We start from the raw sequence: 16,261 nt of genomic DNA on the forward strand, positions 1-16,261 counted from the left end.
GGTGGCAGGCAAGCATAGGCAGTCACAGGCCATGGATGGTGCTTTGATACAGCAGGGGGTCAGGGCCTGGGGAGACCTTGTTCTCTGAATGGGGGTTGGTGAGGGCCTGGCTGTGACTAAGGGACAGAGGCATCTATTAGACAGTCCACTTCCTGGTCACCCCTTCAGAGCGGTGGAAGTTATTCCCCGCTGCTCCCACCCAGCAGAGCATTCCTGGGTCCTGATGCAGTCTCCTTGGCCTCCTACCTCCCTCTCCTCTGGTCTTGGCTGGGCCGCTGGCAGGAAGCTTGGACTAGCCAGGACTATGGTGAGTCAGCAGGGAAGGGCTCAGGGAATGCCAGGCAGGTGAATGACCCACAGGGCCTGCAATTGATGAGGCTTCTGAGAGTGGGAGGGCTGCCATTCATCATCGGGGGCTGCCCACTGGAGGTCACCCACCCAGGGGATAGAGAGTTATGGGCATGGGACCAGGTGACGATGGTCATTTCCCAGCCAACCCTATATCCAAAGCCTCTGCTCTTGGAAAACTCCCTATGCAGCTGTCAGGGTCTATGCCCTCCTACAGGCTGAGCTCTGACCTGGGCCTCTGCTCCCATGGTCCCCAGCTAGTCTCAGCCTGGAACAGTCCTGCATCCCCAGCCCCACACCCTGCTCTCTACCATCACTGACTCACTCATTCATTTAGCACTTTGTGAAGCACCTACCACACCAAGATGTTTGACAGTCCCTTCAAGTAGGGAAGATCGCCCAAAAGATGATTCCAGAATGATGTGGACGTGTAGGGACAGAGATATACACATATTATTGTGGAAGCTGTTGGGATCGACTGCCTTGTGAGCCCTGGATGGCCAGTCCTTGCTATGGGGGCTGGAATGGCTGCTGACAGTGGTGACCGTCCACAGGCAACCCAGCCAGAAGGGGCTGAGCCCCTCCCAGGGAAGGCACCAGTGGCCTGACAGTTAATAATAGAGCCTTTTTTTTTTTTTTCTTTTTAAGGAAGTAACTCAACCCACTTTAATACTTAGCTAGCATTTATGTTACAGGTCTATAAGGGAAGAAATATGCTGGAAAAAAAGAAGAAATACATTTTTTTCTCATTCTGAAAGATTTCATTTCGCCACAAGATAGCAAAATATACAAATATATGCAAATATGTGCATGCACACGTGCACACAACCCACAAAAGTCCTATCTATGACGGAAAAAGATACCAAGTTCAATTTAACAGGAATTTAGAAATGATAGGGAGGTTGGAAGAAAAGGTGAGAACACGTGAAAAGTAATTTTACTTTTGTTTAACCTTAAGTTTGCCAACTTTTTTCCTTGAACAGCATTTGTCTTGTTTTCATACCCACCTACGCTCATATCAGGAACTTAATGAAAACTACTTAGTGATTCTACTTTGAATTTATAGCCGCATGACTAAGATATTTTGAATATAAGCTTATCCATATGCCAGATAAACTTCGAGAACTCTTAATATCTCTTCTTTTATGAGAATTCTACCCCTATTCTGATGTAGTTGGGTTGATCAAGAAAATTAAAGGCCAAGGGCCAGAAAACCAAGTTCCTTAAAGGCAAACAGAGGAAAATTTCTTGCACAACTACCTCTGTGCAAGAAATCTTTCTTGCAAGTACTAAATGAATTTCTTCAACTGTATAATAAATTCTAATTTGATGGTTTCCAAAAATAATAGAGTAACAACAAAGTATCATAAAATTAAGATTATATGAAAATAGAGTAAATGGAATAATAATTCAAATAAAGATTAAAATAAAATGACATTTACTATGGATTTTTGTAATCGGTATCTCATAATATATTTAAATTTTTCTTTTATACATAAGATCACAGCCAACCAGGTTAACTATAACTTCCAATTTTATCATCAGCCACTTGTGCTATTTTATCACATTTGAAAATATCCACTCTTACTAATTTACTTCAAACAGTGACTTATAAATTTGTTTAGACAATAATAATTAAGAGCCCTTTCTTTGTCAGGATAATAAAAAAATTAAATGATATATTGAAGATACTACTAAAGAAACCACTTTGTTGATTTTGGCCTCTGCATTGACGATCTGTAGGAATTTTTCTAATTAATTTTCAAATCTTCCCACAAGTTTTATGTTCGAAGAAATATCATCTTTGAAATAATTTGTGGGAATAATTTACAAATCAAAAATTGATTCACAAGATTGTGTTGCTGTTACCACCAATTTTAACATCTAAATATTTTCTGTATTGGTTTTCTTGATTGTAAAATATCAATAATGTGGATGTACTTTTAATATACCAGAACACTTAATTACACCAGTTTCCCATCAACCCACCAAAGTCATTTAATGATTATATTGGCCATTTCCGCTGATTGGCAGGAGGCTCTTCTGCTAAGAAGTCCCATGGTTTCCACTGCATTATTTTTTTCGCCAGACTTCATTCATTTTGAGCCTGAAGAATCACCTCTTTGGCAACCTTGAAGTCAGTCTTCTTATTTTTTAACATCTGGTTCTGCTTTAACCATTTAACCATTTTAACCAGCTTCTCATTTGTAATCTGTTCTGTATACTTTCTGTATGTTGCATTTTTAGGGTTTTGCTTAATAACATCAAGAATCTTTGCATGCAGTATTCTCAGCCTCTCCAGTGGACTCTTGCATACATCCAGTCTCACAAATCCCGGGTTCTTCTTCAGCACACCACCATGACAGCACCAATGAACCCACCCATTTTCTTTTATCTAACAGAGTCGGGTGATTACTTTTTCAGATCTGAAGAACGAAATTTTAAATGACATGTTTGAAGGAAGTCTTTCTAAAATGATGAATTCCTGCCAGGCACGGTGGCTCACGCTTGTAATCCCAGCACTTTGGGAGGCTGAGGCGGGTGGATCACAAGGTCAGGAGTTCAAGACCAGCCTGGCCAATATGGTGAAACCCTGTCTCTACTAAAAATACAAAAATTAGCTGTGTGTGGTGGTGGGTGCCTGTAGTCCCGGCTACTCAGGAGGCTGAGGCAGGAGAATTGCTTGAACCCGGGAGGCAGAGGTTGCAGTGAGCCGAGATTGCACCACTGCACTCCAGCCTGGGCAACAGAGCAAGACTCTGTCTCAAAAAAAAAAAAAAAAAAAGATGAATTCCTGCCTCTTGCAGCATGGCAGATTCCCCACAGCATTCTTCTTCTTGTCTCAGGGCCATTAGTCCCAACTTCCATTATGACTAGAGCAGGATGCAGTGATGCTTTCTTGGGCTCAGAGTAGGGGCACAAAAAATATTTGTGGAATGGCCAGGTGTGGTGGCTGATTCCTGTAATGCCAGCACTTTGGGAGGCCGAGGCAGGTGGATCACCTGAGGTCAGGGATTCAATACCAGCCTGGCCAATGTGGCAAAACTCATCTCTACTAAAAATACAAAAATTAGCTGGGCATGGGGGCTCACACCTGTAATCCCAGCTACTTGGGAGGCTGAGGCAGGAGAATTGCTTGAACCTGGGAGGTGGAGGTTGCAGTGAGCCGAAATCATGCCATTGCACTCAAGCCTGGGCAACAAAAGTGAAACTCCGTCTCAAAAAAAAAAAAGAAAAAAAAATTTGCGGAACACACGCTAATGAGCCCACCCAGTTAGGCTGGAAGATTGGAATGCAGAGAGTAAAGAACAGAATGCTCCCTGGTATCGGGTCCATGGGGTGCGGTGGCCGCTACTAGGGTCTTTCTCTCTTGCTCCCTGGATTCTTCCTAAGAGAAGAGCGACTCTTCCTGCCTTCCTTCTTCTTTGCTGCAGGGGCTCAGCCTGTTTCCCCTCTTCCAGGCCCTGCATCCATCCTCCTAACATCGTCTGAGGAGTATGTCCCACTCTCACGGGGTCCTCCTTTCCTGGCTGTCCCCGGACTTGAAGAGAAGCACCAGCCTTCCTTCTAGTTCCTTCTCATTGCTCCCTGGAAACAAGATGTTGACAAATATCAGAACCACAGGGAACTTGCAGAGACTCTGGAATCTTAAAAGTCCCTACATCCGGCTGGGGGCCGTGGCTCATGCCTGTAATCCTAACACTTTGGGAGGCCGAGGTGGTGGATCACCTGAGGTCAGGAGTTCCAGACCAGCCTGGCCAACATGGTGAAACCCCGTCTCTACTAAAAATATAAAAATGACCCAGACGCAGGAGAATCACTTGAACCTGGGGGGCGGAGGTTGCGGTGGACTCCAGCCTGGGTGAAAGAGCGAGACTTTGTCTCACAAAAAAAAAAAAGAAAAGAAAAGTCCCTACATCCTAAGCGGCTGTCTCTTTTAAAAAAAACAAAAAACAAAAAACAGCTAAGTCATCCTGCCTCACATCTATAATATAAAACAAATTCCAGATAGAAAAAATATTTCAATATAAAAAGAAACCACAGAAGACATGAAAGAAAACAGGAGTGACTATTTTTTTTTATTTTAGAGTGGGGAAGACCTTTCTAAGAAGAAACTCAGAAAAGCCTAATACATTTAATTACATAAAATTTGTAATGTTCTGGACAACAAAAGCTCTGTATACAAAGTCAAAGCACAAAGGACAAGCTGGGGAAAATACTTGCAACAGATAAAACAAAGGGTTTGTATCTCTAATCTACAAAGAGCTTTTCCACATCAACAAGAAAAAGATAAACAACCCATCAGAAAAATGCAAAAAAGGCCAGGAGCAAGTAATCCATAGAAAAAGTATTATAATTAGCTACTACATGTATGAAAAGATGTTCACCTTCCCCCATAGTTTAAAAAAATCAAATTAAATCTATCAGGATGGCAAACATTAAAAAGATGAAATATATATATATACATACATATATATATTTTTTCTTCTTCTTCTTGCTCTTCCTCCTCCTCTTCTTCTTCTTCTCCTTCTTCTTCTTCTTTTTGAGACAGTCTCCTTCTGTCACCCAGGCTGGAGTGCAGTGGCACAATCTTGGCTCACTGCAACCTCCGCCTCCCAGGTTCAAGTGATTCTCTTGCCTCAGCCTCCCAAGTAGCTGAGATTACAGACATGCACCACCATACCCAGATAATTTTCTGTATTTTTTGTAGAGACAGGGTTTCACCATATTAGCCGGGCTAGTCAAGAACTCCTGACCTCAAGTGATCTTCCTGCCTCAGCCTCCCCAAAACTGTTGGGATTACAGGTGTGAGCCACTGTGCTCAGCTAAAAGATGAATAATATTTAGTATTGACAAGGTGTGGGTTAATGGGCATTCTCATAGCCTGTATAGTTGGAAGGAAAAATTGGTAGAAACGTTTTTGGAGGGCAATTTTGTAATATCGATTAAAGTTTGAAATACTCAAGCCCTTTGACTCAGCAATTCCATCGCTAGGAATTTATTATAGAATAAGGATAAACACCACACATCAGGGTGTTTATGGTGCATTTTGGGGGAGTCAGTGTGAATTTGTTCCTCCATAGGGTAGTGCTTTGTCTTAATCCCCTTGGGATTCTATAGGCACTTGGGGTGTGGAGTTTATACAGTCCAGTAAACTCACTTATTTCTCTCTAAGCCCTTACACCCTTAAAAGCTCTCATAGGCCGGGCACAGTGGCTCATGCCTGTAATCCCAGCACTTTGGGAGGCTGAGGTGGGCGGATCACCTGAGGTCGGGAGTTTGCGACTAGCCTGACCAACATGGAGAAATCCTGCCTCTACTAAAAATACAAACTTAGCCAGGCGTGGTGGTGCATGCCTGTAATCCCAGCTACCTGGGAGGCTGAGGTAGGAGAATTGCTTCAACCCGGAAGGTGGAGGTTGCGATGAGCTGAGATTCCACCATTGCACTCCAGCCTGGGCAACAAGAGCAAAACTTCATCAAAACAACACAAAACAAAACAAAAACTCTCATAAATCCCCACTTCCCCTCTTCTAACAGCTCACTTTTTGTTGGAAAATAAATCCCTCTGACTTTGGGAAAGCCATCTGTACCTCAACTCTGGAGGGGAGCATGTGACCTAGACTAACTCTGTCGAATATTTCATCCTCCCACCACAGCTGTTGGTTCGGTGGCGGGCACATGGCCCAAGGTATTCCCATCATAATGCAGTTCTGTTGGATGTATGAGGACAGAGATCTTCTTTTCCTATAGATGTCATAGATAGATATGTGATCTGAACTGCTCTAGTTCTTTTTCTGCAAGGATAAAAATGAGCTTGAGGATGAAGCTAATCTATGGAGCAAGCCTGAGCCAAGTCAATTACAGAGAAATGAACTAAAGCCTGATGATGTTGTGAAACTCTAGATCAAATCACACCAGAATCTCACCGAGCCTCTGGGCTTTTCTAATGTTGGAGGCCATACATTCTCTCTATCTGAGCCAGTTTGAGAAGAGATGTTTGTGTGCTTGCAGTGGAAGCCTCTCCACAAAGACAGAGTCCCTCCTCCTTGCAGACCATCTGGTTCTTTGTCTCAGTAAGGCTCTGCCTCAGAGAACAACATTTTGTTAGTTCTTCTTGGGAGTGAGGGAAGAAGTCCTGACTTCCTTCATCCTAGGCTTCATTGCTTTGAGGTAGTGTTGAGGTGGCATATGGAGGTGAGAGAAAAATGCCTCCTTGTCTTTGTGAGCCTCCTATAATGATGTGAACTAGTCAGATATTAGTCTCTCCCTGAATTACCTCACTACATTAGTTTCAGCTACAAAACTAGGAACAATTCAAATGCTCATCAGCAGGGTAACTTAATCGTGGCTCATCCACATGGTGGGGCAGGGGGTGGGGGGATCCTCTGCAGCCTTTAAAAAGATGTAAGAAGAAATGCTCTATGCACTGCCATGAAAGGCACCTAGAATAAATCATTTATTGAAAAAACCTGGTTGAAAAGCAGAATGTATAGTATATAATGCCACTTCTGTTTTTTAAAACTGTAAGTCTATGGTTCTATCTGAATAAAAAAAGGTCTAGAAGGAAGGTTGCTTGCACAACAAATTTTAAAATGATCTCTGGGTGCTAGAATTCCAAAGGCTTTGCATTTTCTATTTTTTTCCACTCCTTTACTGAATTTGTATAGTATAATAAAAGGATTTTTTAAAATAAAATTTTTACAGTGCTGGCCTCTGGTCTATAGCTCCCTATTTCCCTCTGTGACAGTAACTGGAGGCCTCGAGGGAGCTGCCACAACCTGAGTGTATAGTTAAACATCCCTGCTGCTCCAGGAAACTCCAGCCTTGCTTGGCTTGTTTGTGGGTCTGTGAGAGACAACTCCAGGGTGGGTAGGGCCTCAGGGGCAGGTCCATGTGCCCAATCATCCTGAGCCTGGTTTACGGTGCCAGGTGGTGAAGAGTGACAGGACCAGGATGCCAGGGGGTGGAGCAGTGAGCTGCTGGTCAGCTTTGTTAGAGGAAGATGTCAGCGTGGGTAGTAGGCTGAATCATAATCCCCAAAGACTTTGGATCCTAATCCCTTGGTATCAGTGAATGTTACTTTATATGGAAAAAAGGTCATAGCAGATGTGATTAAGGATCTTGAGATGGGCAGATAGTTTTGGACTATCCTAGCAGGGCCTAAATGCAATCGCAGATACCCTTAAGAGAGAGGCAGAGGGAGATTTGTCACAACAGAAGAGGAGAAGGCCATGTGACCACAGAGGCAGAGACTAGAGTGATGTGGCCACAAGCCAGGGAATGCTGGCAGCCACCAGAAGCTGGAAGAGGCCAGGCACAGATTCTCCCATGATGCCTCCAGAGGGGTGTGCAGCCTGACTGAAACTGGATTTTGGGCCAGTTATACCGATTTTGAACTTCTCTGCCTTCCAGAACTATGAGGGAATCCGTTTCTGTTGTTTTAAGCCACCAAATTCATGAGGATCTGTGACAGCAGCCGTAGGAACCTGACATAGCTGTCGAAAGTGAGGCTGGCCTGCAGCTGTTCGGTGTGCTTTTTCCTGCGGGCCTACCTTCCTCACTCCAAGCTGCCCGGGCTGAAAAGAAAATGAGGCTGCTTCTTCTAGACACCCTTGAGAGGGGCTTATCTAATGAGTTCTGGCACTTGTGAGGAGGGGTGTGGGAGTGTGGAGCCTACCCTTGCTCTCCACTAGCCCTGCTGGCGGTGAGGGGTTGCCCAGCAACCACAGAGACTGGCAGGGCTCCCCACTGTGCCCTGGTTTCTCCTCAGAGCAGTTCTTGCCCTGAGTATTGTTAGAGCGCAGAGGCTATTAAAAAAAATGAAAACACTAACCCTCAAAATAACTTCCCAGGTTCTAAAAATGGAATTCTGCCCAGTAGTAATATTTCTCACTCCTGCAATAGTAAAATTTCTCACTTCCTCGTGCTCTGTAGGCTTGTGTCTGGCCCAAGAGGGAACTGCTATTAATGGCAATTTCCGCCTGATGTAATCCCTTTGGTGAGCCACCTGCCTGTGGAGGGTGACAGTCCTTTACCCAACAGGCCTTGGCACCCTCCTCCACAGAACCTCCCCCAGCATGTTAGGTTTTTGTCTGCTTTGATTGATATCCATAGTCTCTCTTGGTTAAGAAAACAATAACAACAATGATAATCAACCAATTACTTATGTAGCCCTTATAATGTGTCAGGCACCGCTCCAAGCACGGAACATTTATTAACCCATACACTGCTCATGACTATCCTATGGGGTAGCTATTAGTATTGTCCTCGTTGTACAGATGAGAAAACAAAGGCACGGGGAGGTTAAGAGCATGTCCAAGGGCACATAGCTACCAAGTGGCTGAGCTGGGGTTTGAACTCAGCCTGAAGGGCTCTGGGATCAGAGCTCTTACCTCCTGCATTGTATTGGCTGGCTGGAGGAAGGATGGGGAAGCTTCTCTGTGCGAAGCAAGCTGTCCTGGGCAGCTGATTTGGGCCTGCCCCAGGCGGGCCCTTGAGCTCTTTTGAGGTCAGGGCTGCGATTGCCTGGAGAGGTCTCCCAGCTGCATGCGCTCTACGTTAGCACCTTCCGTATTCTCTTCCTGTTGGGTCATTGCAAAGCCTGTGACTATGAGCAGGGTGGGGAATTATCCTTCAGATTTTGGGCACAGACCTCAGATGGGTGTCCTGGAGGAACCAATGCAAAGTCCTCAGGCCTGGGTGTGGGGCAAAGCTGGTTCCATTCTGCTCACATTTACTGGGCAGTGTGTGGATAAATAGCCTACAAGAACCGAGGATGGTCCTCGATGCTGAGACTAGAAGGGGAGCAGCCTCCTTTCCTCTCCTTGTGGGAAGGACCTGTCGGAGAGGGACAGAAGGAGGATGAGTGGTCTCCCCCAGGGTCCTGGGGTGAAATGAACAGGTGCCCATGCTGTCTGTGCCTGCTCAGGGATGGCCTGACGTCTTAGATGAACAGAGCCTAGAAGTTGGAGTGAAGAGACCTGGCTTCTAGTCCTCGTTCTCCCAGGTTTGACGTGAGGTATCACTGTCTCTGTGTCCCAGACCTCCCCTCTGTATACCAAGGGATTGGATGCACTTTGATACATGAAATCCCTCTCTAAAACGCATAACTGCTCTGCAAATCCAAGTTGGTTTGCTGCGTGTCCTCTGTGAGACAGCAAGCCACAAGCAGCCAGATCCCATGCTCACTTTCTGCAACTCCTGTCGTTTTGTCACTGTGCTTGCCTCTCTTCCCTCACTAGCAAAATAGGGGTTAAAACACTCGTCTCAGAGTTGTGAGCCTTAAAGGAACATCGAATGGAAAGGCCCTTCTTGGAAGGGCAGAGCCCTGCCCTATGGGACCCATCAGAGAGGGGCCCCTGCTCACCTGGACTCAGATGGGGCTGGGGGTGTGGACGCTGGAATCTTTCAGAGGTAAAAGGAAACTGGGTGAAGAGATTGCAGACTGGCAGCTCTCACCTGGACAGGCAGACATACTTTTTTGGTCCAGCAAAAATACCACACTAGAAAAAAAAATTCTGAATGTCTTCTGGGGAGAGGATAAGTTCCACTCTCTAGTTCACCCACAGAGCTCACCCCTCCCTGTTGTCTTACACAGGGCTGGGCATGGCAGGCCCATGAGCTCACTGAGTCCTGCCTTCGGAGAACCTGGACCAGGGGGTTTGGATGTTCCGGGGGGCAGGACTGATGCTCCTCCCTTCCTCAGCCCCACCCAGGTCTTGGCAGAACCCGAGTGGGTGTGTTGTGGGGGAATACTGAACTGGTCTGGGCCTCATTGCTCTGCCCTCACCCCCAACCCCAGAGATGAGAGCTCCAAGTTCAGCCAGCTGGTTGTGCTGCCTCTTTGCATCTGTTTTGGGGTCCCAGAACTCCTCTTTTCCCAGAGGAAGGCAGTGTCCCTGCTGGGCCTGTAGAGGAAGCTGAGGGCTGGGTGTACCCTGGCCAGCAGCCCAGGAAGCCTGAGCATGTAATGAAAAGATTGCATCTCCTCAACTCTGCTGTTGGGGACAAGCACTTCCAGTGTTGTCCTTGCCCTGTGACCTCTGTCTGGGCACTGCCTCCCCTGCTGCCTGGCTCTGTTCTGTCCCTTTAGGCAGGCTCGGCAGCCCCATCTCAGCCGGTTCTGAGCACAGAGAAGACAGAGACCCCTTTCTCCTCTTCAGGTCTCCTAACAGCCACCCCAAAGGATGACAGATGTGCCTCCCATTCACATGCCTCTTTGCTGTTGGCAAAGCATAGTCACATCAGTCCTGGGGGGACACCCCAGCTCTACAGAGGTCACCCAGCTGTAAGGGGATGAGCTGCACCTCCGACGTAAATCTACGGAGTGTTCAACCTTGCGCCGGCTCCCTAGTCCGTCCTGACTCCCTCTGCTGTGAGGCCCATTCGTGGGAGGCAGAGTAGGGTGTGGACGAGGTGCATAGGATAGCTGAGGAGCTGCTCCCTGAGCCCCAGGCAATGGCTCTGACAAATCCAAATAGTCATGGAACACTGTAGCCTTTGCAAGTAAGACCATGAGATATCAAGTCGCCCCACAGTCACCAGCCTCACTAGTAGAAGGAAGTAAAGCAGGCAAGGACTCTCAGCAGAGAAAGGGACCGACTTCTGGGGATACAAAGGAGAGCGAGGATAGGGCCAGGCAGGAGAGGAAAAGTCAAGGGTAAGAGCCTGGGCGGTTGGGCAGTGGGGAGAGCTTTCAAAAGGACAAGCCAGTGGACAGGCCACATGGCCCTGTCTCTCCTCCTCCCTGTGGCTCTGTGGCTGATCAGGAGCTGGGAGCAGGCACGTGCTTTCTGGGCCTGGTGGCCTGGGCACAGAGGCTAAGAGTGACTATGGGAACCTCTTCTGCCCATGAATCCGCTGATTCCTGCCACTGCCCCAGGAGGCGGGTGGGCCCATCTTGTTGTACAGCCTGGATGGCTGCAGCCTGGAGATGGAAAGGGACCTGCCCAGAGTCTCCCAGGCTGGGGCCGTTTTCCCCAGTCCTGGTAGCAGCGGCTGCCATTTGCTGAGCACTTCTCTCTGCCAGACTCTGTACTGATCACTTTACAGGCACCACTGTTATCCCACTTTCCCTACAAGGAGACCAGGACTCAGAAAGAAGGTCTCACGCAGAGCCAGTGTCAGGAGTTGAGTCAAGGTAGTTTGACTTCATAGTCTCCGTTCTTAGCGCAACTGCCCCACTCATTCCCTCCTACCTTCTCCCTTACCCCCACTAGACATTTTGGGTGGTCTTTTCTACTTATTGGGCCTAGAGGTCATTGGGCTGCTTTTCTCACCCTCAATTCCCAGGGCTCCTCCTGGAGCCACAAGCCTCAGTGCTTGGGGAGCTAGGGATTTCCCTCTGTGCCTTCTGCCTGGGCCTCCTTCTTGCCCTTGAAAGAGGAACAGGGGGAAGAGTAGGCGAGGCTTTGGGGGAAGGTCTTGGGGGTAGGTACAGGAGAGGTCTTCACCCCAGGCTGGAATCTCCAGGTAGCTTAGTGTCCTCAGCTTGGTGTCCGCAGCCAGGGCAGGGATGGGTGGGGAGAGTAGCATTGGTCAGGGGTACAGATAATGAGAGTGGTCAGACACATCCTGACTTTTTTGTTTGTTTGTTTGTTTGGAGGAGTTGAATCCTCAGGACATTTAGGTCCTGCGGTCACTCAACCTTGAAGGCCTCATGACGTCCCTTAGCCTTGTCCCTGCCAACTCATAGTAGGGCCATCAATAGTAGGCTGGTGGTCTGTGGGCATTCTGTGGCCTGTAACTGTGCTGGGCTGCAGGGTTCCTGCCCAACTAAGGGTGGTCCCTGCCCTTTGAGGGAGTGGTCGGAAGCATCTTACTTTGCTGGAAGGTCAGGGAAAACCTAGACAGCAGATCCTTTAAGGATGTAGGAGCCAGACCAGGAATGAAGGGCAAGGTATCCCTAGCTGTGGGAATGGTACGGGCAAAGGTGGGGTGTCAGAGCAGGCCCTTATTGGGAAATTGTTTGGTAGGAGGTCCCCCAGGGCTGTGGGTTCCACGACTGTGGATTCAACCAACTGCATATACCCTGGATAAATTGTGTCTGTACTAAACATGTAGGGACTTGTTTTTTGTCATTATTCCCTAAACAATAAAGTATAACAACTATTTATATAGCATTTATATTGTATTAGATATTATAAGTAACCTAGAGATGATTTAAAGTTTATGGGAGGATGTTTATAAGTTATATGCAAATACGTCACCATTTTATATCAGGAACCTGAGCATCTGTGGGTTTTGGTATCTGCAGCAGGATTTGGAACCAATATCCAACAGATTCCGAGGGATGACCATAGCCTGGGTGGTTGGAGCTGGGGAAAAGTGAGAGGGCAGGTTTGTGGGAGGGAAGGGTCACATCCTGACCATCTCAGTACCAGCTTGCAGGGCAAGTCCTTCATGCCAGGGCAGCAGGGAGCCATCGAAGGATTCTGAGCAGGAGAGTAATGTGGTTGTAATTGTTTTTGAAAAAGCCCACTCTGACTGCAAGAGTGGTGTGGCGAGAGCAGTTAGGAGGTGCCAGTGGAGCAAACACCCACACACGCTGTGGTGGAATTCTGTGATGAGCGCCCTGAGCAACTGGGACCCGTGGTGCAACTGTTGCCTAGGCCAGCCTGGTCATCTTCCTCTCAGCTGGAGCAGGGCCCGTTTGGCTGGAGAACTGAGCAGGCGCAGAGAGAAGCACATGTGGCTGATGTGAGTGTGGCTGAGGAAGCTGTCGTTCGTGCTGATGAGTCAGTGGCCCGTGCCCCATGCCAGCATTGCCGGCTTCCTGGGATTGGGGGAAGGATTCAGAGAAGGGTGGGGGTGTGAGGGAGCAGGAGGGGGATACCCTGGGGAGGCTGTGGGTTGAGAAGCCCAGGCTGGCCTTAGTTCCTACCACTACTTACACCCAGGAGGGCAAATTAGTTTCTGGCTACTTACAGCCAGAGAGGGTTTGGGAGCCTCTTCTCTGCATGGAGGCTGGGCAGCCCAGGTTAACCCCTTTATGCCCTGCCCCCTCCTCAGCCCTCCTCCTCTGGGCCCTAGTACCTGGGGTGACCCAAGGCAGGACTGGGAGGCAGTTGAACTTGTTTCCTTCCTCCCTGCAATGATCATATCGTTGGCTTCCAGCTCTCCCAGCCTGAGAATCCAGGGTCACTCTTGGTCCTGATGCCCTGCCCAGAAGCCAGTGCCCTTCTCCAGGTCTGCCCTCTGATCCCATCTCTGCCAGCTGGCTCCTCGGAGGGATGTAAATAACCAACCCAGATTAGCTGGCCTTCCCCTAAAGCCTTGGGCATCATCAAAAGAATGAACAACAGTAGAATGCAAAGCATCCCGAGGGCCCGGGGTGGGAGCCATGATTGGGCAGGTGGGGGCTGTTTTGTCTTCTCAGACCACTGCTCTGACACTCAGAAGGTCCAGACTCCAAGATGGGGTAGCATTCTCTCGGGGCTTCCTGGAGCTGTGTGCTGAGGGTCCACGTGGGGGTGGGCGGAGTGGCTGTGCAGAAGGCCGCGGGTGTCAGCCCTTGGTTCAAGAGAGGGAGGTCAGGAGACTTCTGGCATCACTGTCTTCACCAAATGCAGGGCCTCAAAGATCAGAGGGTGAGTCACTGGTTCAGACTTGGCGACTCCCCCTGGTCCAATCAGAGGGTGGTGGGAGGTCTGAGGGAGAACCCAGGGCAGCCTCTCTAGGGCAAGGGGACAGGGCCAGGGCTGAGGGAGCAGGTGCTTCTAGGGAGATTCCATGGACGGTGGAAAGAAAGGACTGAGGCAGGCAGGAAAGATGACTCCATGAGCTGTCCCTTCTTTGGGTAAGGCAATGAGCGGTGGGTGGAGCTGAGGGCTTGCTGAGTAATGTCTTCACGGGGAATGGCCAAAAATAAGGAGGATGTGTGACCCTCGGGTGGCTCAAGGGCCTGTGAGGTCATGCTCCTGGCCTCTGCTTCTCCAGTTTCTCAAGATAACAGGGTGCCCTCCTGATGCAAGCTCCTTAGTAACCCGAGAGCGGACTCTTTGGACTTGCATTTGTTTATTCATTTAACAACCAAGCAGGAGAAACAGGAGAGTGCTCTGGGAGTCCAGGGCTGGGACACTGATATACAAATGGTCAGTTGCCATTTATCAAGTCAATGTCATTGCATGCAGAGGTCCAAGGACAGAGAGGTGTAGGGGCACAGAGAGAGGGGTTGGCTCTGCTGAGTCACGACAGGGAAGGCTTCACAGAGGAGGTGGCACTTCTTGAAGAAGAAGTGGTGACTGGCTGCGAGAGGAGAATGGGAAAGGACATTGCAGACAAAGGTCAGGCAGCATCCCAGCGCCAGGGAAACCGAAGGAGGTGCAAGGGAGAAAGGACCTGCAGAAGGTGGTGGGAGCTGTGACAAGTCCTCAGCATGGCTGCTTAAATGGGGAGGCCAGCGCGGCCTCTAGAGGGTTTGCCAGTCCACGCTTGGGTGAAGAAGGGGAGCAGATCTTGCTCTAGCATAAAGAATGTGGGGCCTGGAATCAGGAAAGCCTGCCTTCGAGTCCAGGTTCTACGGCTTAGCACCTGCTGAGCTTGAGCTGGTCACTTAATGCCCCTGAGCCTTGGTTTCCCGTCTGTGCAGTGGGGAATCACTGTGACTGGGGTTTCTGTAAGCAGATGTGACACTGCTTTGCAAGCTGTAAACAGCTCTGCAAACCTGAGGCATCACTGTGGTAGCACCTTAGCAGCAGCTGCTTCTGTGTTGACCTTTTTGGGGCACCATTTCCTGGGGAATTGCCACGGAAGGCTGCTCTCACCCAGTCATCAGAGGGTGATGTTTTCTGAACTTTTCCCTAGACTCTATGGGGTCATTTTGTTTGGGACCTGCTGTCACTGCCCAAGGCCTTGGGGTCTGCTGCAGAGACTTAGAGACAAGGGGTTCGCAGCCTGAATTGAGCCTTGAGGCTGGACAGTGAGGCACGAGAGGGTAGGGGCAGTGGACCCCCAGTGGGACAGGGACCCTGAGGCAAAACAGAACACTGGGGCAGCAGGTGAGTGAGGCTGGACAGAGAAAAGGATTGAGTGAAAACTAGAAGAGTGAGGAGGACAGAGGTCCCTGATCTCAGCAAGGAAGTCTGCTGCCTTCACCCCCACCGCCCCACACCCCCTGTTCTCAGCCTCTTCAGCCTTGGGGCCACCTGAGAAGCCAAGCGCAGAAGGGGAGGAGGGAAGGGCTTTTTAGCTCCACGGGCCTGCGGACGCCTCCATTCCGGCCTGCCCAGCCCATATCATGGCGGCAACTCCAACTCTCTCTGCCCCAGGGTCACCCTGGCTCAGCATGGGCAGTGTCTCCAGTGGTCTGTGACTCAGCAGTTCTTGGCCAGAGGGTGGAGCCCCAGCTGGCTGCTGAACTCTGGTCTCCACAGGGCCGAGGCTTTACTCGGGGCCTGGAGGTCCTCAGCAACCAGCCCGGCTCCTGCACCCTCTCCAAGCCCCTCATCTGCTCCAGTGGTCTTGGAGGTCCCTCTGTCCACAACACCATGATGCCAGGATGGGGCTGTGCTCAGTGACTCAGCCTGGCCCTCTTATTTGCACTGAGTAGGTGCCATAAATATTTGTTGAATGGTACTCTTGCCTCTCGTTTGGGATTTTCCACTGCAGCCAAACAGTTGCTCCCAGCCCTGCCAAGGGCCTAACCTGGTTCTGCATTTGCCCTACATGCAGGCACACGGTAACATCTCTTCCCCACCACACCTTACTCCTCCTCACAACCACCACTGCAAATTGCTCCTCAGAACCACTGCCTCCCCCAGCGTGTGCCTACAGGCCTCTGCCTTCTGTTTCCTCATTGTTTTCCTTCTTCTATGCATGTCTTAGCAGGGGTGAAGGAAAACAAGCCCTGAAGCAGAATCAGTCATGGAGCCCTGTTTGTGTGTGCTCACGTGCGGTAGAAGAGCCGCCT

General features: G+C 49.1%; 1 pseudogene; it reads right to left on the minus strand.

Annotated features, from left to right (window-relative positions):
- Positions 1-2,353: 2,353 nt before the first annotated feature.
- On the minus strand, positions 2,354-12,776 carry LOC112637007 (annotated as a pseudogene).
- Positions 12,777-16,261: the final 3,485 nt, after the last annotated feature.

The sequence above is a fragment of the Theropithecus gelada genome, chromosome 1 (assembly GCF_003255815.1).
Source record: "Theropithecus gelada isolate Dixy chromosome 1, Tgel_1.0, whole genome shotgun sequence".
Classification (NCBI taxonomy): domain Eukaryota; kingdom Metazoa; phylum Chordata; class Mammalia; order Primates; family Cercopithecidae; genus Theropithecus; species Theropithecus gelada.